Source organism: Amblyomma americanum, unplaced genomic scaffold (assembly GCF_052857255.1).
Source record: "Amblyomma americanum isolate KBUSLIRL-KWMA unplaced genomic scaffold, ASM5285725v1 scaffold_408, whole genome shotgun sequence".
In the NCBI taxonomy this organism is placed as follows: Eukaryota; Metazoa; Arthropoda; class Arachnida; order Ixodida; family Ixodidae; genus Amblyomma; species Amblyomma americanum.
In genome coordinates, this window is record NW_027526879.1 from 129,339 (window position 1) to 153,322 (window position 23,984).

A 23,984-nucleotide genomic window follows, 5' to 3' on the forward strand; every position below is an offset into this window, starting at 1 on the left:
TGCACGTAAAAGAACCTCGGGTGGCCGAAATTATCGGGTGCCATTCTACTACGACGTCCCTAATAGCCTGACTCGCTTTGAGATGTTAAACCCTAAAATACCCTCAAAACCCACAAGTATATATGCTCTTTGAGGCCAAAAGATGAATGTGCACATACCAGTGTCAGTGGTGGTGGTGGCGGACGTCAGGATGCAGGCGAGAAGTGAAAACGCTACGTTGCAACTCGCAACGGTGAAAAACAAAACGAGCGGCCGAAGAACGCACATCGCCAGTAGCGGACGCCTCCCACCTTCTTTTTTGCACCACTGACTGCTCCGCCGCTCGCTCCGTGCTCCAGCATGTTCCGCGTTGATTCGTGTGATGGGTGATTACGTGCTCATCGTTACAATATTTCATAAAAATTATAGTTGTCTAGTCTAAAGAGATGATGGTACACATTCTGAAAAGTCGTGCAAGCGATGTGCTACTTTTGACGCCATTTTACCTAAAGCTTTAGCAATATTGATTCAAACCTTGTCACGTGTCATTATGGCCCTTTCCGTGCACGGTTTAGGAATGAGTGGCGACCCAATTTACCATGTATCATCTGTGGAAGAAGCTGAAGCTATGTACAAACAGCTCTGCATAGAAGAGGTCAAGTATTGCATTTAATCTACAGGCACCTGCGGTTGCGAACGGAGACTGTTTCATATTGGTGCACGTATGCATGCACGGATGGGAAACGACGAAGTTTCGCATAATTTATTAATTTTTGTTTATAGTCTTTCTGCAACAGTGACAGCAGTTAATATACCCGTTTAGTTCTGAATTCGTTACGTAATCACAGCAGTTGTCATGCACTGCTTTTTGGACCGGGTGAATTTGTCTCCGTATGAGTGCACGCTCTGTGCTTCATTTTCTCCTTGGTGCTTTACTTTTCATGTTTGAGTTTTAACGGCGCAGAGGTTAAGCATCAGGAGAGGTCCCGCAAGGAGCATCATAAAAAAGAAAGGTCGAACTATATTGTAACGGACCCGTCAGCGTCAAATATGTCTCCACAAGTTTTAGGCAGCCCTGTATTCAAATATGAATTCGCCTACTTACCATTTAGTTGCTGGATATTTGATCTTGTGGTTGCTGTTGTGCTTGAAAAATCTTTTTTGCACGTTATTTTCTGTTTTAGGAATAGGCGACCAAGACTCTTGATGGCTTGGTCTCGCAGAGTTGGAGGCAAAGATCACCAACATTCACAAGATCTTGTAAGCTCAGTTGCTATGATCTTATGCCTACATTTACCTTACAAACATATGGTATACAATGCATGCAGCCTAGAGTCCAGTGCACCTTGTGAAATGTGGCGTTAGGGGAATGTATTGCTGGCTGTTATCTGACGTAACATTGTGTGCCCCGCCCCTCGGCAAGGCTTCCCTCTTACTTTTGTGAAACAAGCCTCTGATACATATTCTTATGTGTGCATGATGCATATGTACAAAGCCAGTCAGAGGTTAAAAAGAAGATGTAACAAATTAACTGAAAATTGTTTCATGCTGGAATGGGTTAGGAATGGTTGGACTGCGGCACTATACTGTGCCATTTCACATAGTATGCTATGTGTTGCTACAGGTTGAATATTCTTGGTGATATTGGGTGAGAGCTGTGCCTTAATACCTTTATAGAAATCCAACAACCAGAGAGTCGACCTGCGCCTAGTAACAAGCCTGCTGCAAAGGGCATGACTGGTGCGTAATTTGCTTTAAGTGATGAAGAGGGTGGCAAGGGTGATTGACAAAATCCAGTCCCACTTAGTTTTCATAAACTTTTTCACTTGCTCTTAGGAGAAGGCTGAGAAGGACTTTAATGGAACAGGATACTTACTCATTCAAATGGATACTTACTCACTTGCTCTTATTGTGCACAGTAACTGCGTGTGTGCATATTTTGCATTTTTTACTTGACAGCACAGCCACTGCTGCAGCCAATGTTGTCTTGTTCCCACACTCTGCAAATTCGTTGTCTACTGAGGGTGATAAGCCTTTTGGTTTTCATTGAAGAATCGAGGAGCAGTGTGAGGATGCATTTCCGTCATTTCAGCTGGTTTATAAATGGCATGAAGTTTAAAAGTGCAGCTTCAGCACGGACTGCTGCAACCTGCCTTGAATGCCCACACTCTTAACTATGCCTGGTGTTATTTGTCCTGTGGGTGCAATTGTCCATGAAAATTGGCAAAAAACTATCGACAAGGTGGTGCAGAGACTTTAAATTAGTCGTGGCTATGTGCATCAAATCATATGCAACAACTTACACTATCACAGTTTCCACTTGGTGGGCTCCAAAATACCGTACTTCTGAACTGAAGGAACACTGAATGGGCACCTCAGAGATGCTGTTGTGGTACTTCGAAGTTCAAGTGGGTGTTTTCCTATAGAGTAAATTTGAGCAGGTTAATGCTGGGCACATAACTTCTGGCCCGATAGTTGTGTGTCATGAAATCTGTTGTCCCTAAAACAGAAATTTCAAACAGCACTGTCGGCCAGCGCATTGACACTGTCATTACTCTGACTGTACAGGGACAATTGTGGAGTATTACATGCCCATGGGACTCACTATAGATAGGGATTCATACAGTGATCTGCTGAAGAATCACCTGAAACGTGAAACGTGCAGTGAAGTCAAAATGCCGCATCTTGCTGACTTGTGGTGCTATTACAGCATGATAATGTACTGCTACACACAGCTCGTGCAATTGAGGCGCCGCTGTGGCTCAGTAGTTATGATGGTCAGCTCCTGGCCCAAAAGACGCGGCTTCGATCCCGGCCATGGTGGTCTAATTTCAATGGAGGCAAAATGCTAGAGGCCTGTGTACTGCGCAATGGCAGTGCACGTTTTAGAACCCCAGGCGGTTGAAATTTGCCAGAGCCTCCACTATGGCATCATTGATAGCCTGAATAGCTTTGGCATCTTAAACCCAATAAACCAAACCATGAACCAAGCTGCTCGTGCAATTGTGGAGATCACAAATTGCCATCTGGGGTTCCTCCACAACCGGCATTTTCACCCGACCTGGCGCCTTGTGATTACCACAACTTTGGGACTCTTCAGCGAGTGCTCAGTGGCAAGTTCAGCGCGGATGATGTGAAAGAAATGCATTTGTAGCTGCACAGTGAACCTGAAGAACTTTTTTTCTTCCAGAATCAAGGCATTAATGGAGCGCTGGCTCAGGTGCATTGAACATGCTTGGGACTATTTTGGAAAATGATAAAATACTTTTCTGCCTAACTCATTCCTTTCAGATGGAAAAATATTAAGGTTACTCTTTGAGTGCTCCTTGTGTCTTTGGATTTTGGCATGTTTGCCACTGTTGTGCCACGTTCCCTTGTCAAGTGTGATACTAATGCTGGACACCCTTCACATTCTTTTGCACCACCCACATTTCACAGCTATTGTATAGCTCCTCTCTCTCCTCCCATCCTTTACCTGCTGTTGTCTCAAGGATTATTTGATGGACTTTTCGGCCTTTGAAACCACCTTGCATGCTTAGGTATGCCACACCTGAGGTGCTCGTCTCAGTCCGTGTAGCACCTCAAATCCCCCCTCCGTTGTATTCCTGGGCTTGTGGTCTATGAATAAATGTTTCTCATGTACAGACCTACCCACGTGCCAAGACAGTTCTGTGCCTTTGTCCCCTGTGGCCCTCTATCGTCATGGCCAGGCTCAGGTGGCTTGGACCCTGTCATGATCTTGTCAGTGCACTTTCTCTTCACTACTTCCTCTTCAGCCTTAATTTATGGTTACGCTATGGACATGAACATTACCACATGTAAAGAGTTTGCAACTAAGGTAGAATGGAAGTCCAGGAAGGTGCAGCTGATTCATTGAGGTATATGCAATGAGTTTAAATGCAGGTAATCAGTATTGACTGGAGAGACAGAATGGTTGCTAGTATCTCTCAGTGGTTGTGCAGAAGCGAAAGGAATGAATGTGGTGCTACTGCTTCATGCAGCCCATTTTTTTTTTGTCCATATTCTTACTTCCCGGGCAGTTTCTGCTGATGCCCTTAAGCTCTCCATTTCACATGTGTGCTTTGAAGTGTTCACTTCTCCTCAAGGCGCACCTTTATAATCTAGAGTATAAATTCCTATGCATTCTTTTATTTCTCTCCATCAGACTCCTGCTGCCAGATATAAAGAAGCTGCTCTAAATTTACTTTTCTACGCAGCCTGCTGCAAAGTGCTCGTTCCCAGCACTGGGTTTGTGAAGTTTTTATGCAAAACTGATTGTCCTGCATAAAAGTGGAGCACCCAGATTGTGCAGTTTATAAAACCATTGAGAAGTAGACCTTTTTTCGTTGTGTACACACAGTGAAAACATTTTAGATTTTTGTTTTTATGGCTTTGTAGTCGGGTAAACTCGACCAAACTTTCAATCTGTTCATCCCTATAGCAATCAGCAGCAGTAGATATGAGCTGCGGCTCTTGTTTAAACAGCTCCTACACACTGCAGTGGTGAAGTAATGCAACACTTACTGTTAGTGATTGTGTGTGCTGGAAGTAGCTTATCAGGCAGAATGTATGGTCCACTACGTCATTTGCCAGTGAGCATGTAAAGTGTGTGGGGGGGCATCAGTGTGCACACATATGCAAATAATGGCATGTCACTCAGTATATTTTTTATTTTCAGGCCAACGTTTCAGCTAGTCTATGGAGACGCGGAGCAACTTGCAAGCATGATATCGTTTACTTCTACACTTGCCGAGAACATTAGCAGCAAAGTTCGACAGTTGGACCTAGCAAAGGTGAAAAATTTGGCAGTATTTGTTGTAGTTCTGTAGTGCATTTTATCTTAGTGATTGTAGGATTTCTGTTGCTGCATCTGTGACACAAGAGTACTGGTGGAATAGTGTTAAACATTAGAAGAGATTTGTAAGATATCCATTAAGCACGAGGAATTTATTTTTTTATTGGAGTTGCAGATTGGCTCCAGCCATAATTTTTGTGATTCAGGTCACTTTTCCAAAGCCAGTCGTTTATCCGATATGCAGGTGCAAATGCTATTCTTTTCTCCACTAGCCATCTCTGCAAAGGTGTGTAGGATATCCTGTTCTGCTTGTCATGATGTTTATTTTAATGTATGGCTATTTGTAGCCTTTCCTTGCAGGTGCAGTGTACACTTGTAAATTTTCTTGCATTAGCAGGAACCTTCAGTTCATAGAACAGCACTTGTCTTGTCTCTACTTTTCTTTGCTGCTACAAAGTTGGCACTGATGACCAGCATGCTGTTGAGAGCAGAAGTGGTTTACACTATGCAAGCTTTGGTTTAACCAAGATTAGTACCGCCATATCATGGTGGCACCTGCTATGGACATAGCCGAAGGTGGACTGCGTTCATCTGCAGGCATGTCAGTTTCTTCATTCTTATCAGTCGTGCTCCTGCGTATTGAAAATGCTGATAACTTGGCGTTGCATTGCAATTAAATAACACCTTCCATTGTGCGCATCAGTTTTACTCCTGACTGTTCAACCCTGGACTCCATGTACGCGAAAACTCACGTGAAGGCGACGGCGGCAATCAACGAGTGACGCCGTCGCACGAAGCAAAATGCATGTGTCGCTTGCCGTGTCGCTCGGATCTGCACCCACAGAAAATTTCGCTCGTCGCCCGGAAGTCCACCATGCGACTGGCAAATCAGAGCCCCACAAAGCCGTTTCCGGTTTGTCCATGGTTTGTCACGAGTACATCTCACGAAACCTTACCAGCGCGCCGTCTTGGTCATTGCCACCGTCGAGAAAATATTTGGATTTGTAGCTGAGAGGCAGACTCGCATGATTTAAATAATTAAAACAATCCACTTGTTGGTTGCGGAGGGCTAACAGCATTTGGAGCGGGTGTACTGCAGGGAGAGATGCGTGTCGTGCCGCGGATACCGGCGCTCGATCCACCGTGCCGCTGCACTCCTACTGTATATGCGTGCAGAAACATTCGCGGCGCGCATTCTCACTGGTATATTATAGTTTACTCACTAACAATCAGATTGCGGTGACAGTTTATGGGAGTGTTTTTACTAAGCCGGAGTGCACAGGCACCGAACGAAAGCACACCTCCCCCGTGAATCCGCGATGTGACTTTGTCTCCACAAGCACGCCGTTGGTTATCTCCACTGCCGCTACACCGCTGCCATAGAGAAAATATTTTTTTTGGCCCTGACTGTGAGGCACACTCACAAAATTTTAAGAGGGAGAACAGGTTACGGGCGTGTTTCTAAGCTTGAGTGCGCAAAGCACGGAGTCCTCTGTGCACGTCGCGGGTGCGCGTCGCCTGCCGCCTTCGCTTGCATGGAGGTTGCCCACAAGCGACGGAGTGACCGTCGCCGTGCCACCTTGTCGCGTCGCTCGCTCTTTCGCACACATGGAGTCCAGGCTTCGTTCACTTTGGAATGAGCTTTGACACTGCCTATGAAGTGAATCACAGAAGCTAAAAGTATCGTCTTGATGGTCTTTTTTTTTTTTCGTCGTGTTATGAATAGCCTGGCCTAGGCAAGACTCTGCTGATGTTGTTTTACATTGTGGATCACCATTGCGATATTGATTGTTAATGCGATAGTGTTAAGGGTCACGTGTTGCAGAAAAGCCATCATCGGCGCCATTGGCCGCGAGCAAAATATCCACGAAAACTCTCCAGAGCAGCAATCTAGGTGGCAGGTGGGCCATTGGCCGCGCGCAAAAAATCCACGAAAACTCTCCAGAGAAGCAATCTAGGTGGCAGGCGGGCCATCTAGGTCACATGACCTTGTGACATCACAACCTTCCCATCGGATTGTGAGCTAACGGCCCGCCATGGCAGGTCGTATTTAAATTAATGATTGGGCACAAGACCTTGCTCGGGAAGAGCAACCTAGCTCTCATGAGCCCCACCGGTGGCAGCACTTACAATCGCAGAGCAGTGGCACATCACTTAACCACTGCACCGCTGCACCAGGAGTGGTATGAGGACTCCCAGGGATCCATGAATATAAAGTAGAGAATGACCAATTCCGCATATATGGGCATTGACCTATTAGTGCTATCAAGTCATACCCTTACGGCAGAGCTTAAGTGTCCCCTCCAGTTTTTTAACGCTTCCAGTGTACTTCAAAACAGCTGACTGCTTCTGCGGTGAATCTAAAGAGACAGAAACCTTGTATATATTTTCAGCGGATCAGCAATTCAGCCGTGTAAAAGCCCCTGAAATATATAGTTGCATAAGAGCTCAGAATGAAGAAGTGCAAAAAGAAAAATTTTAAAGATTCTTGTACACTCAGAAGAAAAAAGTTTATAGACAGATCTCTTAAAGCACTTGCTCAGAGCCATTCAGCTGTTGTAGATTTTAGTTTTTTTTATATTTGCCCCTCTTCTCATAACCCCTTCAGGCACCAATTAAAACTGCTGAAAGGAAAAATCTTTTTTGCATAAATCACAATCAGTCGACCAAGCAGAAGTAAGGTGTAAAAAATTACACAAGAATTTTCACATTTGAGCACATTTTATTCGCATCCACATATGTCGACATAGTGCCTCAAAGCTGCTACAAGAACCTAAACACTGTGTAATGTGAGGTTTATGCAGAGAAGCTTTTTAATGGGAGCAAGACCAACAGCAGTTGGTCAGCTAGTCCAGTCAGGAGTGTGCACCAGGCGATGGCCATGCGGCTCGCGCATATGCTCGTCGTCTTCCTTACAATGGCCCCCGGACAGAAGAGGAGCCATCCTGGCAACTTTAGGGGCGGACAAGATAACGGGGTAGTAGTATGTCTTGAGGCGCTGGATATGGACAGTCTCACGACCGCGGCGTCTGAGATCGGGTGACGACGTGAGGGGCTCAACAGTATAGTTGACGGGAGATGTTTGCTTCAAGATGCGATAGGGCCCTTGATATTTAACGAGCAGTTTCCGGGAGAGGCCCGGAGTACGGGGAGGTATCCACAGCAGGCAAGTGAGCTGGGCGAGAAATGCTGCGTAGGTTGATCTTCATCGTGGTGTTTTTTTGAAGGGACTGGGTAGCTGTCGTGAGCGACTGAACGATCTGGCGGCAATCTTCGGCGTGCCTGGCGGCTTCAGAAATGGTGGTGCACTCTGATGTGTCAGGGGGGTAGGGGACAACAGTATCAGTGGGAATGGAGGGATGTCGCCCATAAAGGAGGAAGAAAGGAGAAAATCCTGTTGTAGACTGCGTAGCAGTATTATACGCGAACATAATATACGCGAGAATAAGACCCCAGTGTGTGGGTTCGAACAGACGTACATAGCCAGCATGTCCTCCAGAATGCAGTTAAAGCGTTCAGTGAGGCCATTGGTCTGAGGGTGGTAAGCGGTGCAATTCTGGTGGATGACGTTGCACTCACAGAGCAGAGCTTTGATGACATCAGATAGGAGGATGCGGCCTTTGTCGCTGAGGAGTTCACGAGGGGCACCGTGTCGAAGGATGAACCGACGCAGAAGAAAGGATGCCACATCCTGTGCCGTGCCAGCAGAGAGCGCGGTGGTTTCAGCATACCTCGTGAGGGGATCAACGGCAACAATGACCCATCGTTTGGCAGAAGTAGTATACAGGAGGGGCCCATGTAATCAATGCCAACACGGTCGAAAGGGCGAGGCGGACAAGATAGCGGCTCCAACTCGCCAGCAGTACGGTTAGTGGGTGTCCTGCGGCGTTGGCAGTCAAGGCACGAGCGTACGTATTTCAAAACGAAATTGTACATGCCACGCCAGTAGTAGCGGAGGCAGAGGTGCGTGTAATTCTTGAAAAGGCCCGCATTGCCGCATTGTAAGTCAGCGTGAAAATATGATCAGATATTGGACCGGAGGTGGCGAGGAATGACAAGGAGCAATTTTCGTCCATCAGAATGATAATTACGGCGATAAAGCAGGTTATATCTGATCTCCAAATGTGAAGCTTGACTTCACGGCACGCGGTATGGTGTAACCACCGATGGGTTGGAAAGAAAGTCGTAAAGAGCACGAATCCAGGGATCCTTGCGCTGTTCAGAAGGCAGGTCAGTGATGGTGGGAGATGGCGCAGAGGCTGGCAAATTCGGCGGGGATCGAGACAAGGCGTCGGCGTCCTGATGCTTGCAGCCCGACTGGTAGATGACTCGGGTGTTATATTCTTGAAGACGCAGCGCCCATCGCGCCAGGCGGCCGGAAGGATCTTTTAGTGAAGAAAGCCAACAAAGGGCGTGATGATCTGTAACGACATTGAAAGGACGGCCGTACACGTAAGGGTGAAACTTGCCTAAGGCCCACACAATGGCAAGGCACTCTTTGTCAGTCACAGAGTAGTGAGACTCAGCCTTGGTAAGTGTGCGGCTGCCATAGGCAACGACATATTCGTCGAATCCATATTTGCGCTGGGCGAGCACTGCACCGAGACCAATACCATTGGCATCCGTGTGGACTTCAGTTGGGGCCGCCGGTTCGAAATGGCGCAAGATGGGTGGTGCCCTGAGGAGTCGACGCAAAGTGTTGTAGGCGTCGTTGCATGCGGATGACCAAGCCGAAAAATCGACATTAGTGCCGAACAGCTGAGCCAAAGGGGCAGCAATTGAGGCAAAGTTGCGAATGAAACGCCTAAAATAAGAGCAGGGCCCTAAGAAGCTGTGAAGTTCCTTGGGGGTGGAGGGTTTGGGAAACTCAGCCACGGCACGAAGTTTCGCAGTGTCAGGGCGTACACTGTCTTTCAACACAATGTGGCCTAAAATTGTCAGTTCACAGGCAGCAAAGGTGCATTTTTTTAAGTTCAGCTGCAGACCTGCGTTTGTGAGGCATGTCATGACGTGCTTCAGACGACATAGATGCGTTTGAAAGTCTGGTGAAAAGATAACTATATCATCTAGATAGCACAAGCATGTCTTCCACTTGAGGCCACGCGAAACGGTATCCATCATTCGCTTAAAAGTAGCAGGAGCGTTACAGGGGCCGAAAGGCGTGACGGTAAACCCGTAGAGGCCGTCAGGGGTCACAAACACGGTTTTGACATGATCTGCAGCTGCCATTGGGACCTGGCAATAACCAAAGCACAAATCAGGGGAAGAATAGACCTCAGAGCCTTGTAGACAGTCCAGAGCGTCATCAATACGAGGCAGAAGATACACATCTTTGCGTGTGATCTTATTAATGCGGTGTTAATCGACACAAAATCGAACGGAGCCATTCTTCTTGACAAGGACAACTGGGGAGGCCCAGGGGCTCCAGTGTCGACAAGCACCATTACAGATACGCCTTCTAGAAAAACTTCAAATAAATTAGCGGCAGACAAACGAGGCCTTTCAAATTTCGACGACTGCGCAATTCTCGCCTCAGGAGCTGCGGCACCTAGTTTTCCTTTTAAGTGGTCGAGGGATGCCGTCGCATCGGAGAGGTGAAGCGGCGACGCGGAGAAGGCAAACGGTGTCCAGAGAAGGCAGTGATGCGCTCAGGAGACAGAGAACGGCTTAAAGGCGGCTCAGCAGGAGGTGAGTATTGACGCTGGGACCAGTAACCGGAAACTTCAGGAGGTGGTCATGAGACGTGCATGCGTCATCGGCAAAGCCGCGCCACATGACCTGGCAAGCTGCAGAAGTAGCAGATTTGGTGGTTGTCAGGCGTGGGCCATAAGTTTCCCAGTTGAGCAGGCGGTCGAATATTATCAGGCGTGCCCCAGGAGGTTCGCAGATGAGCAGGCGGTGGAATAAAAGCAGCGGGCTCTCGAACGGGACCAGGAGGCGGCACATAGGTACGTGGGCAAGGTCGCGCAACAACGTCCGCATATGTCAGCGGGGCCGCGAGAGGTGTGGGCTGAGGGGCCTGCGGGAGAGCCACAGCGACCTGTTCTTATATGATATACCGCAGATTCGGAGTTATGTGTGATGATGGCTCTTGATGGCGTGAAAGCGAGAGCTGCCAAACAACTTCACGGATGAAGCTCTTGATGTGCGGCAAGAGCGATGACTGGTCTCTTGCATCGTTCAGGCCAGCAAGCGAGTCGACGTTCCTGGTGTGTTCACGTGTCAGAGCCCTCTGCTTGCGGAGTTCGTCGAAGCTCTGACATAGGGAGACGATTTTCGCGACGGTGCCCAGGTCTCGTGCCAACAACATCTGAAAGACGTCGTCATCAATGCCCCGTGAAAATATGCCTCATCTTGTCGGCTTCGGACATCTGTGCGTTCACCTGTGCATGCATAGATCGGCGACATCCTCGATGTAACTCGTGAAGTTCTTTCCTACATGCTGCGCTTGTCGCAGCAGGTAGGAGGAACAGCACAAGATCTGTTCGGCATGGAGTTTTCTGACATCTGGACGGCCGAATACCTCTGAGAAGTTTGCTTTGAAAAAGGACTATGATGTAATGTCCGCCTCGTGGTTCCGATACCACAGATTCGCCACGCCTGTCGGATAGAAAATCGCATTGTTCAGTTTGGTTTCCACGTCCCACTTGTTGCATGCGCTCACCCGCTCATATGATGTGAGCCAGTCCTCATCATCATGGTCGTCTGTGCTGCTGTAGATAGCGGGGTCTCGCTGGCGGAGAGAACCAGCACAGATGATGGCGGCCGGGCTCACTTGTACGGCTTGGTGGTTGGCTTCCGAAGGCATCACGGTAAGGGGTAGCATTCGGCTGCGGAGTTGCAGGGTGAGAGGATATTAGCCCGCACCTCCACCAAATGTAAGGTGGGGTTTATTCGGAGAAGCTTCTTAACTGGAGCAGGGCCAACAGCAGTTTGAGGTCAGCTAGTCCAGCCTGGAGCATGCACCAGGCGATGGCCACGTGGCTCGCTCACATGCCCGTCGTCTTCCTTACAACTGCAACATTTTCTTGCCTTTTCTAACTGATCGTTAGACATGTTTAGCTATGAGAGTATATGCTTCAGAGAGTTATTCTTTAGTTAATGACTATGAAAGAGATAAAAAACTCGGTTCTGTGACGACAGGCAAAGGAAAATTTCACATTTCCGGCACCGAATGCGGCGTTTGGAAGTATAGCCTTCATGTCTGCACTGTTGCGCATTTAAAGTGTTCAGAAGTTAAGGCCAATCGTTGCTTCCATCATAGCCTGTCAGGCTCTGTCGAAGGGGTCTCAGCGATTTGAGCACAGGTGGAGAGGGAGAGAGGAAGGGACTTCCGGCCTGTTTTACACATGGTTTTTACAAGGGGGAGAAATCATTTTTAAAGGTCATTCTTTGCTCAGTTTGTGTCAGAGACCTTAAAGGATCCCCACACTCTACCAGTGTGCTGATTGTTGTTGTGTAGCCTTGGAGCTGAGCGACGAGCTCTCGACTGACCCGTGGTGTGAGGGTACGGGTTTTCCTTTTTCATCCACCCCTTGTGTAGAGCCCCCCGCTTTGTATTTTTCTCTGTCTCGAGTTTTATAAAATATGTTAATGATTCTTGCTAAAGACCGCAGGGAAGTTATCAAAATGATAAGAATGATTTCAAAACAAGAAGAAATGTACCGACCACCACTGACAAGAAGCATAAAAAATGGTGGCTTCCTTTGGATTCATGCAGTATACATTCAGCCATGGGGGGTCTCAGATCCCTTTTCAATATTGGAGGGCATCTAATACACTCCGAGACCCCCCTGACTTTATGCACTGATCATAGCAGCTGTGTTTGTCGGCAATGGTTCAGTGTTGTGAGGGTTCCTTGTGACAAAATGTGGGCATTCATTGCTCGGCCGGCTGTCCGCGCTTCTTTGGAGGTACTTCTCCATCTGCTTTTTTCAGGAACAACGCTTCAGCACTGGAATCGTTCAATGTTCACCTTGTAGAAGAATGGCTTTTAACATCTGTGAGCAATAAGCCCACTTCGTACTAGACTTGGCCAAAAAAAGGAGCGCGTAGAGGCCAGGAAACGCCATTTTGATATTTTCAGCATCAAGATGCCATGTCCACGTTTGTGGACACGCCACTCTGAACATCTACCACACCACTTTTTCATCGTCTATGACAGTGAAAATTAGTGTGCCATTTCTACATCACGTTATTGACACATTCCGAATGGTAAATTGCATCATTCACGACCATTTGAAAAGAGAGCATGCAAAAATAAAAGCTATTTACTCATCCCGCCCAAAAAAAGTCCATCTTTACTTGTTGTTTATAGACACATTTCGCAGTAGCTGCAAGAGATGGCATCACCAACTTGATAGGGAGGACCTGAAATGTCAAGGGCACGGAATTCAAAGGTGGAAATTCACCTTGTATACGAAAATATGGGAATGCTTAGGTCGTGTCCACATATGTGGACACAGTGCCTGAAGGGGATATAGGATGGCAACTGATCAAGTAGTGCTAAACAGTGCTCTTTGCCCCCATGCTCTTGAAAAGTTATTGAGTTCATAGACCAGAATTTTAGGTTGGTGCTCTCCTCATTGGTTTTTTATGTTTTAATATGTCATGTGTCAGCTGCATAAATTGGTGCAATGAAATGCTAGTGAGCACAGCAGTGCAAAAGTTGTGTTCACCGATGGGTTTGAGTTGGCGTATGCTATCTTTTTTTTTTGTATTGCATCTATGGGGTACCATACACAGGTGCCCAAGTTGTCCAGCTTATGATGGGACTCATCTGAAGAATTCATCCTAAAATGCCCACTGTTCAAAAGGGGTTCAGTCCTTTACCGAACCGGTAGTCAGTAGACTCAAAGGCCACTTGAGCTCTGCTACATGAGCGGCTCTGATGGTCATCCAGTCAGTAGTCTATCGACTCAACGTAGCACTGTGGAACTCTATCAAAATCTCAAAGGCCTTCGAGAGGGGGTTGCGTGCACCCTTGGACATGGAGTGCACACAGCAACACTTTGGGGAATAAAATCACTGCTGTATCATCTTTGAAAAACATGGGACCTTAAATTATACAGCTTGTTTTGCTGAAAAAAAGGCAGGCCGAGCTACAAAACACTGCAGCAAGCTTAATACCAGTGTTGCCAGTGGTACAAAAACAGCCGACATCAGCTTCTTCAAAAGTTCAATAATGCTACTACAGCTTGTCAAAGACAACAAAGTTCATTTCAAAAGTGATTAATATTACCATAACGAATAAAAATTTTGTGATTAACCCTCTCAGGTTAAACTTGTAAGCTGATTGCTAGTCATTGCTAGCATGCCTGCAAAATTATTGGCGGCGACGGTGGCGCCACAACACCTTGGTGTGAGATGACGAAAACTCTCGACGGTGATAGTTTGCCGTGTAACAGCGGCAGAATTCCTTTGAGTTTCAATAATGATTGAGAATCTCGAAGGCTGTCGACACGATAGCCTTTGAAAGTGCCCGTGTGGCAGGGGTATTAGTCATGTTCTTAGTGCAGATGGTAATCCACGCTAGCAGTTCGTAACACCACATAAAATGCCGCATGTGGTTGCCAGCTGCATAAATTTGTTTTTTCGTGCTTAGCTATGACTGAATTTTGAATGAAAAATGTAAAAATGTTGCATACAGTTGGACATCTGTTTTGTCAGTTTAAACTAACCCCATTTTGCACAGAGCCGAGTGACTGAATGTGTCCAAAGGGTTGAAGATATCTTGGACCTGAAGTTCTGCACTGATGGTGTCCAGACTGCATTGCAGAATGAGGACTATGAACAGGTATTTTCTCTTTATCACTATTCACGATGAACAAAAGATTTTGGTGTGAAACTTCACGGTAATTTGTTTCATGTTTGATGTATGTGATGTGCAGGCAGCAGCACACATTCATAGATTTTTGAGCCTGGATGAGTCTGTCTTGAAAAGATCCACAGCTGATAATCAAGAAGGTCAGTGTACATTTTATTGAGCATAAGTGCTTAGTTCAGCACCTCGATATGAGGTGAGTGTGGTTATATAAAATACTATTGAAAGTTTTAAAGTGTCTAGTGCATCCTGAAACGTAACTTTCTAAGTGCAAGTAATATTTGGAACCTGTAAAAAAAAAGTAGCTTAGTGGCTATGATTTTCAGCTGCTGAGTCAATCCTCGGCCATGGCAGTGGTATTTCATTCAAGGCGATATCCAAAAGTGCCCATATGCTGTGTGATGTTAGTACACATTAGGGAACCCCATGTGGTTGAAATTAATCTGGAGCCCTTCACTATGCCATTTTCATAACCATATGTGGCTTTGGGACATTAAACTCTACATACTGTAGCAAAAAATGAGAACGTCAAGTAAGCACACTTCTTTAGCGCACTATCCTCGAAGAATATAATTTGTTAGAATTTATCACCATTTGTAGGTTTGGCAACGTTATATGTTCAAATAATCTCATTCTTAATTGCAAAGCATGGGCTATTATGTCAAACGTAATGTCTTTTCACATGCAGTGGGAAAGCATTACTAAATCATCACTAAATCAATTTGTTTTGCAAGAGATTTCTTTTTCTACCCGTCATGGCGGCTCAGTGACTTTGGCATTTGGTTGCTGATTCCAAGGTCACAAGTTCGGTAGCGGCCGCCTTGGCCGAATTTCAGTGGAGGTGAATTACAAAAACACCCATCTGCTGCGCGATGACAGCACATGCTTCAGGGCATTAAACCCCATAATTTACATTTTGCAATTGTCGGTTTCTTTTTTTTTCGTTTCCAGGTAGCAGCTTGGAAGAGGCATTTTCGTCACTCCGTGCAGCTGAAAAACAGGCTTCGTGTGATAGTGATGAAAACGTTTAAATAGGCAGTCAATGTAGGAGATATCATAAAATTCTTCCTCTTCTCAACGAGCATGATGAAGGGCTTCACAAGTTCTCTCTTTACCTGAGTTCACAGGTGAAAAAAAGCATCTTTCCTTCTTTCTTGTTTGGTGCCGAGTGGCTTTTTTCTTTGCTGAGCAAGCTGAATTTAAAGAGACCCTGAAACACCTCTTCGGCAACCACGAGAAATGCCTTGTGAATTTGTTGGGCACCTAGCAAGTGATGTCATCAAAGAAAATTTTCTTAAACATAGCTCACCATGCTTAATGCATAATTCAGGGCCCCTTTGAAGAACGAGTTTCTTGGTCATACCACTCAAGGCTAAATTTATGATGTCACATGTGACAGAGTGAGATCTTTGGTTCATGGTTGCAAGGCATAGCAGTGCAGTTGGCGTTTTGGCTGGGGTTTGTTAACTGGGAGCTCGCACTCGCTCACCGAGCGAATGTGAAAGGTGAAGTGTTAATTTTGAAAAACAAAAAAAAACTTGCATTTGGGAGTATGGTTTACACAACCCAAATAACAGCAGGAAAAGCAAGGTGGGTTCAGACGCACCTGAGCTATTCATAATTTACCTACTAGACGGGACCCCAACCTTCAATCACTTCGCTGGCAGGGGATTGGTTTGGTCCCTTTTTAGGCACAAGTTTCAGGAAGTAGTAGATAGGCTGATCTTTTGTTGCAGTACCATTCAGCCATGTGTACTGCCCACGTGGTCAGTGCATAATAGAAAAATAACAATGGACTTCTCACTTTTGATATTGCTCAGGTAGAAGTTCATATGTGGTGAGGAAAGGTTTGAATACCAATGAAGTGTTCAAGAAAATAGCATTAAAACTAGTTCCTTCATTGATGCTAACAAACACATGCTATACACACACACAAAAAAAAGAGATTGGTGCCATCTTTCAAGCATTTCATGTCATGATGCCCTAGTCCAAGGACATTGCAAACGTGCCTACGTTGCTTGATTGAGAAAAGGATTCATTGTGGAATCTATTCAATTGCAAGGTAAAAAAGGAAAAAAAAAGTGTTGCTGCTTGAGAAGTGGAGTGGTTTGTGCATTCAGCCAGCCTTACAGGTACTTTTCATACCTCAGATTTTTCCAATGGAGGCAGCGCTGTCATTCTTCATGTACATGAGCTGAACACGCATATGTCAAACAGAAAAAAAAAGGCTCAGAGAGATGGTGATGGAAGCTAGGAGGTGTAGCCACATTGAATCTCCTTTGGAATCAGCATTTAACTTATCAGTTTCAGCCTCTTGTTAACACGCCATGTTTACTCGTTTAATGTGTGTACTTTTTTTTATTAAATTAAGACTTCAAAAGGGGTTTGCGCAAATGACACAGATTTCACTGACACATCCTAAAAGATAACTACAAAGGTCATAATGCGAAATATATGCTGCATATTTCCACCTGTATGTGGCATTATGCAGCATATATATATATATCTTGCACCCCTCACTGGCCGAAAAAATGGTACAGTCGCAATGCCAGCAGTCGGGGGCTAATGGAGATAAAGGGAGCTGAAATAACGCTCTTGAATATGGCCGGGCTGACTCGCAGCAGATCGAACAGCAAGCAGTTCGGAGTTTCAGACTTCGCCACGCACTGGTGGTTTCCGGCAGGTCATAACTCTTCGTCCGGGAAAGGGACTGCAGGCACGAGGAAGCCGGGTAAACAGCACGTAATAGAAATTTTTTGAGGCGGCCATGGGGGCGTCCTCTTGCCGCTCACACTTTTCTTAGCTACACATGGCGACACGGCCATGCCGATCTTCCCAGGCCTCCCTTGTGCACATTCACATGCATGCTGATGGTTTGGCACTGCAAGGAGCATAAAATTTGCAAGTAAAAGATAGATACAGAGAGGGGAGAAAGGCAGGGATGTTAACCAGAAAGGTTTCCAGTTGGCTACCCTGCACTGGGGAAGGGAATGGGGGGATTAAAGAGGGAAGAGAGAAGGAACGGGAAACACAGTCACAATGTGTCGATCAAGGCAGTCTCTCGCAAAAAACAAAACAGCACCTGATGGCAGTCGACTGTTGGGGCCACGGACCAAGGATCTTGGCCTCTGTGAAAGGGCGAGGATCAAGGCGGTCCAGAGCACAACACAGCTTACGTCTTTCGTTCACAAAGACAGGGCACTCACACAGGAGATGACCGATTGTCTCTTCACACAGTTTACACAAGACAGTTTAACAAGAAGGGCCATCGGCCATCGTGATCCGGAAAGCATATTCATTTGTGAAGGCAACGCCAAGCCATGGACAGCACAGTAATGTTGCTTTGCGACGCGCTATATCACATGGAAGATGGAGGTGCAGTCCAGAGTTCAATGCCCTGATTGCAAGTAAAAGTTTTTTTATAAACCCAGGCAATAAATAAGTGGGGTGCAAATTAGACGAGGCCGCAAGTTACGCATGTAAATATGGTAAATCATGCTCCGTACGTAACACCTAGCTAAGGTGCCCTGATGCTTATAGTAGTTTTACAGACAGCATAACACAGTGGTTAGTTATTCTCGATGAGAAATGACAGGAAAATACCAACAATGTGCTGTAACATGTCACTCCAGGTGCTGGTGATGACAAAGAACTGGAAGAAACATAACTGTTTGATAACCCGTGCATCACACCTATTGCACATTTTGATGACCTACCTGAGCCTTCATTGCAGCCTGAAGCAAAACATATCGTACATTAGGCACGATGCTCACAATTGCAATAGTTTGTCTGGGAGTAACAATGCAGAATGCAGTGAAGTTAAAAAATGTGAAACCTGATCATTTGCACCACACGTCAGTAGCGGCACTTTGTAAAGCTTATGTGGTCATTATTACTCTTGTGTCTCTTGAAAATATGTTATCCTTTTTCTTCAAGCAGCTTACAAACCATATTGAATTTATTTGCCTTGAGTTTTGTTACTTTCCTTTGTGCGCAAAACTACCTGGTGCATCAACACCTGCACTGGATGCTTGCATAGTTTCCATGCCTAACAAAGGTATTCTTGAAAGTGAAAGACAGTCAAGTCCGCTTACAACGAACCTGAAGGTGACACGAAGTGCATTCGTTGTATCCGAGGATCGTAGTAAGTGGACTTCTCATTTCACAGCCAAAAATGCCAAATCCAATCCAACGAAACTGGCATTTATTTGTAACAAAAATTATGTATGTTGGCTCCTTCAATTAAAGGAGACCATATGACTGCGCTTTCCTAGGCTTCAAGAGCAGTCATGGTTAATGTACCTCGCCAAGGCCCTAAGCTGCCAAAAATCAAGCTACTTTAAGAACAGGATATAACTCGCGGTTAAACTGTTCACGCAGGGGTGGAAGTCCTACGCCAATTGCACCATGCTGTGCCAATTTGATCTGCTGCGCCTAAACGGCAATTTACGCCCATTGCAAGTATACACGGCCAAATTTAGCCATGTGTTATTGTCGGCTGAGCAACACTGGGTACATATATTGTGAAGAAGGGCATCATCCTATATTTACTGAGGAAAAGAAGAAGAAGAGGTAGCCGCACTGCCATCGCTCAGACCGAGCACCTGCTGACCTGAACAGACGAGAGACTCGGTCGCTGCTGTGGTTTCGCTGCCGCCTCAGCATTAACCTAAGCCCCCGTTACATTTGGTGGAGGTTTGGTTTAGCATCCTCGTACCTCCCTGGACCTGCGCAACCGCACGCTACCGACCCCCGCTATGCCTGAAGCCGCCCACCACCAAGCCGTGCAGGTTGGCTCACCAATCCTCTGTTCCGGCTCCCTCTGGCAGCGGGACCCGGCACTCTTCAGCGGTACTGACGATCATGACGCTGAAGACTGGCTCACATCATACGAGCGGGTGAGCACATATAACAAGTGGGACGATACCACCGAGCTGAACAATGTCATCTTTTATTTGACCAGCGTTGCCAACCTGTGGTTTCGAAACCACGAAGCAGACTTCTCCACGTGGACTGCTTTTAAGGCGAACCTCATTGAAGTGTTCGGCCGTCCTGCTGTGCGCAAGCTACGCGCCAAACACCGCTTGTGCGAGCGCGCTCAGCAGTCGGGTGAGACGTTCACCAGCTACATTGAAGATGTGGACAACCTATGCTCGCGCGTCAACGCCCAGATGTCCGAGGCGGACAAGATCGAGCATATTCTGAAAGGCATCGAGGATGACGCCTTTCAGATGCTGCTGTCGCGAGATCTCCGCACCGTTTCCGAAGTCGTCAGTCTCTGCCGGAGCTACGACGAGCTGCGCAAGCAGAGGCTCATCACTCGCCAGCACGCAGCAGCGCCTGTCGAGTCGCTTGCCGGCCTGTCGGCTGCACCCGACCACTCGCAACTGTTGGCGCACATCAAAGATTTTGTGCGTGAAGAAGTTGCACGTCAGCTGTCGCTTCTGCCATCCCCCTTCGTGCAATCTCCATTCCTGGCGCCCGACCTTCGCACTGCCATCAGCGAACAAGTGGCTGAGGCCCTTCCACCGGTCCCTCCGCCCTCACCAGCACAGCCGCCCCCACCTGTCGCTGCACCCCTGACCTATGCTGTCGCCGTCGCACGGCCGCGGCCGCCTAACTAACGTCCAACCTACACTCCACCTCAAGCGTCTGTGCCTCAAGTTCCTCACGCTCCGACGCCTTTTTTGCGACCACTTCGACAATTCGGCAATCCCTTGCGTACCAGTGACAATCGGCCTATTTGGTACTCTTGCGGACTGCCTGGTCAAGTGGCCCGGCTTTGCCATCGTCGTGCGCCAATCTCCCCAGTTGCCGGTTACTGGCCTCCTCCCAGTGACTACTCACCGCCAGCCGAGCCGCCACAGAGTCGCCCGCCTTCCCCTGATCGCACCACCTTCTTCACCTGGCGCTCACCTTCTCCTCATCGCCGCTCCCTTTCTCCCATGCGTCGGCACCCGAATCTTTCGCAAGAGAAAAACTAGACGCCGCAGTTCTTGAGGCGAGAACTGCGCCACCAGCGAAATGTCCAAGGCCTCAGTTATGTCCCGCCAATCTGATCGCTGTTTCTGTAGAGGGTGTTTCTGTTCTGGCGCTTGTCGACACCGGTGCTGCTGTTTCTGCCATGGCCACCTCCTTTTGCCGCTCCTTGCGAAAAGTGACGACCCCACTTTCTGGATTCTCGCTGCGCACCGCAAGCGCGCAGGCTATTGCGCCGTTAGCGGCGTGTACGGCTCGCGTCATTATTCAGGAAATCCTCTACGTGATTGAATTCGTCATTTTACCAACCTGTTCTCATAAGATCATCTTGGGTTGGGACTTCCTGTCGCGCCATAATGCAGTCATCGATTGTGCTCGTGCTGAACTTGAGTTCTTTGCGCTCAGCGGTTCCTCGCCGCCCGATGCCCCTTCTGCTGCTCCTGCCAAAGCCCCTGCCCCTCTGCGTCAGTGCCCATATCGTGTCTCAGCTAGTGAGCGCCAAGTTATTCAAGACCAAGTTGACACCATGCTTCAGAGCGGCATGATCCAGGCCTCACACAGTCCCTGGGCTTTGCCCGTGGTCCTCGTGAAAAAGAAAGATGGTTCTATTCATTTCTGCGTTGATTATCATCGCCTGAATAAGGTCACACGAAAGGATGTTTACCCTCTTCCGCACATTGATGATGCTCTGGACTGCTTTCAAGGAGCGGAACTCTTCTCTTCTCTCGACTTACGCTCTGGGTACTGGCAGGTCCCCATGGCAGCCGACGACCGCCCTAAAACCGCATTTGTGACCCCTGAAGGCCTGTATGAATTTACCGTCATGCCTTTTGGCCTCTGTAATGCTCCGGCTACTTTTGAGCACATGATGGACAGTATTCTGCGTGGCCTGAAATGGAAGTCGTGCCTGTGTTATCTCGACGATATCGTGATATATTTTCGCCCGGCTTTGCCACTCATCTATCCCGGCTGAAGCACATCTTAACATGCCTTACGGATGCCGGCCTTCGTCTGAACTTAAGAAAGTGTCGATTTGCTGCTCGTGAGCTGACAATTTTAAGCCACGTTGTGTCAAAAGAGGGCATCCGCACCGACACCGCCAGACTTCGTGCTGTGACTGTGTTTCCAAAACCTACTTGCATTAAGGAACTGCGCAGCTTCCTAGGCCTCTGTTCCTATTTTCGACGTTTTATTCGCAACTTTGCGGCCATTGCTGCCCCTTTACCTCAGCTTCTCGGCAGCAATGTGGATTTTTCGAGTTGGTCACCCACCTGTGACGACGCCTACAACACCTTGCGCAGTCTCCTCACGGCACCACCCATCTTGTGTCACTTCGACCCTCAAGCCCCAACTGAAGTACACACGGACGCCAGTGGCATTGGCCTCAGGGCTGTGCTCGCCCAACGCAAGTCTGGATTCGAGGAATATGTGGTTGTTTACGCCAGGCGCACCCTCACGAAATCTGAATTGAACTACTCCGTGACGGAAAAAGAGTGCTTGGCCATTGTCTGGGCCCTTGGAAAGTTTCGACCTTATCTCTATGGCGTCCATTTGACGTGGTCACCGACCACCATGCCCTATGTTGGCTTTCTTCGCTCAAATATCCCTCCGGTCGTCTGGCTCGATGGGCTCTCCGTCTCCAAGAGTATAACATACGTGTCTTATATTGGTAGGGCCGCAAGCATCAGGACGCTGATGCCCTGTCCCGCTCCCCGATACCGGCCGAGCTTGCCAGCCTCTCTGCCCTCGAATCCTCTGCGCCTTCGCTCACCACCTGCGACATGTCTTCTGAGCAGCGTAAAGATGAATGGATTGCCTCTCTTCTTTACTTTCTCTCCGACCCATCTAAGCCTCCAGCATACCGCGCCCTTCGTCGCCAAGCTTCACATTTTACAATTCGCGATGATCTACTCTATCGGTGCGACTATAACTCTGGCGGGCGGAAATGCCTTCTCGTCATCCCCCGACATCTCTGGTCCCAAATCTGTACCTGTTTCCACGCTGACCCGCAATGCGACCACGCTGGAGTCTTCAAGACGTACAATCGCATCCGTTTCCGGTACTACTAGCGAGGCATGTATAATTTCATCCTCAAGTACGTCCGCTCCTGCCCGTATTGCCAACGCCGTAAGCAACTGCCTCATCACTCTGCTGGACAGTTTCAGCCACTGCAGTGTCCTCCTCGTGCCTTCGACCGTGTTGGCATCGATATATACGGCCCTCTGCCATGCACCGCTGCTGCCAACCGCTGGGTCATTGTTGCCATTGACCACCTGACCCGGTATGCAGAAACCGCCGCGCTCCCAGCTGCTACAGCTCGTGAAGTGGCGTCCTTCATATTGCAACGCTTTATACTTCGCCACGGTGCTCCTCGTGAATTCCTCTGTGACAGAGGACGCGTATTCTTGTCTGATGTTGTTAAATCTCTCCTCGCCGAGTGCAATATCATTCATCGGACTTGTACAGCCTATCATCCGCAAACAAACGGTCTAACTGAACGATTTAATTGCACTCTGAGTGACATGCTGGCGATGTACGTTGCTGCCAACCACACGAACTGGGACCTCATTCTACCCTATATTACGTAAGCCTACAACACTGCTACTCAGTCCACCACCGGTTTCTCCCCATTTTTTCTGCTCTACGGCCGACATCCATCCGCTCCCATCAACACAGTTCTTCCGTACCGCCCTGCCTCATCTGAGTGTACAACTATTTCTGAAGCTGCCCAGCACGCCGAAGACTGCCGCCAGATTGCACGGTCGCTCACGGCAGACACACAGGGGCACCAGAAACACCACCATGACGACGGTCAGCTTGATCTGGATTTCCCACCTGGTTCACTTGTCTGTCTGTAGATTCCTTCTACTGCTCCTGGCCTCTCAAAGAAACTTCTTTCGCAATACCATGGCCCCTTCCACGTCCTGGAGCGCACATCCTCCGTGAATTACCTTATTGAGCCCCTCACACCGTCTTCCGATCTTCGCCGACGTGGTCGCGAGACTGTGCATGTCCAACGACTCAAGCCATACTATGACCCTCATTTCTCCCCAGGGCCATTGTGAAGAAGAAGAAGGGCATCATCCTATATTTACTGAGGAAAAGAAGAAGAGGTAGCCGCACTGCCATCGCTCAGACCGAGCACCTGCTGACCTGAACAGATGAGAGACTCGGTCGCCGCTGTGGTTTCGCCGCCATTTCAGCATTAACCTAAGCCCCGTTACAATATATATATATATATATATATATATATATATATATATATATATATATATATATATATATATATATATATATATATATATATATATATATATATGGCAACGCTGGGTATATATAGGACACAAAAACAGGACATCAAGAAAGAGCGGTTATTTGATAACTCGCGGGGCAGTTAATTGCTTTTCG

At 47.5% G+C, this 23,984-nt stretch overlaps 1 pseudogene across 1 annotated transcript in view; it reads left to right on the forward strand.

Annotated features, from left to right (window-relative positions):
• The first annotated feature begins 181 nt into the window (after positions 1 to 181).
• Positions 182 to 23,984, forward strand: part of LOC144112543 (conserved oligomeric Golgi complex subunit 4-like) — a 63,271-nt pseudogene continuing 39,468 nt past the window's right edge. The window contains exons 1-6 of the transcript XR_013310302.1: positions 182 to 634; positions 1,205 to 1,239; positions 4,658 to 4,772; positions 14,469 to 14,570; positions 14,665 to 14,740; positions 15,549 to 15,723. The product of XR_013310302.1 is annotated as a conserved oligomeric Golgi complex subunit 4-like (transcript). The remainder of the gene's footprint in view (positions 635 to 1,204; positions 1,240 to 4,657; positions 4,773 to 14,468; positions 14,571 to 14,664; positions 14,741 to 15,548; positions 15,724 to 23,984) is intronic.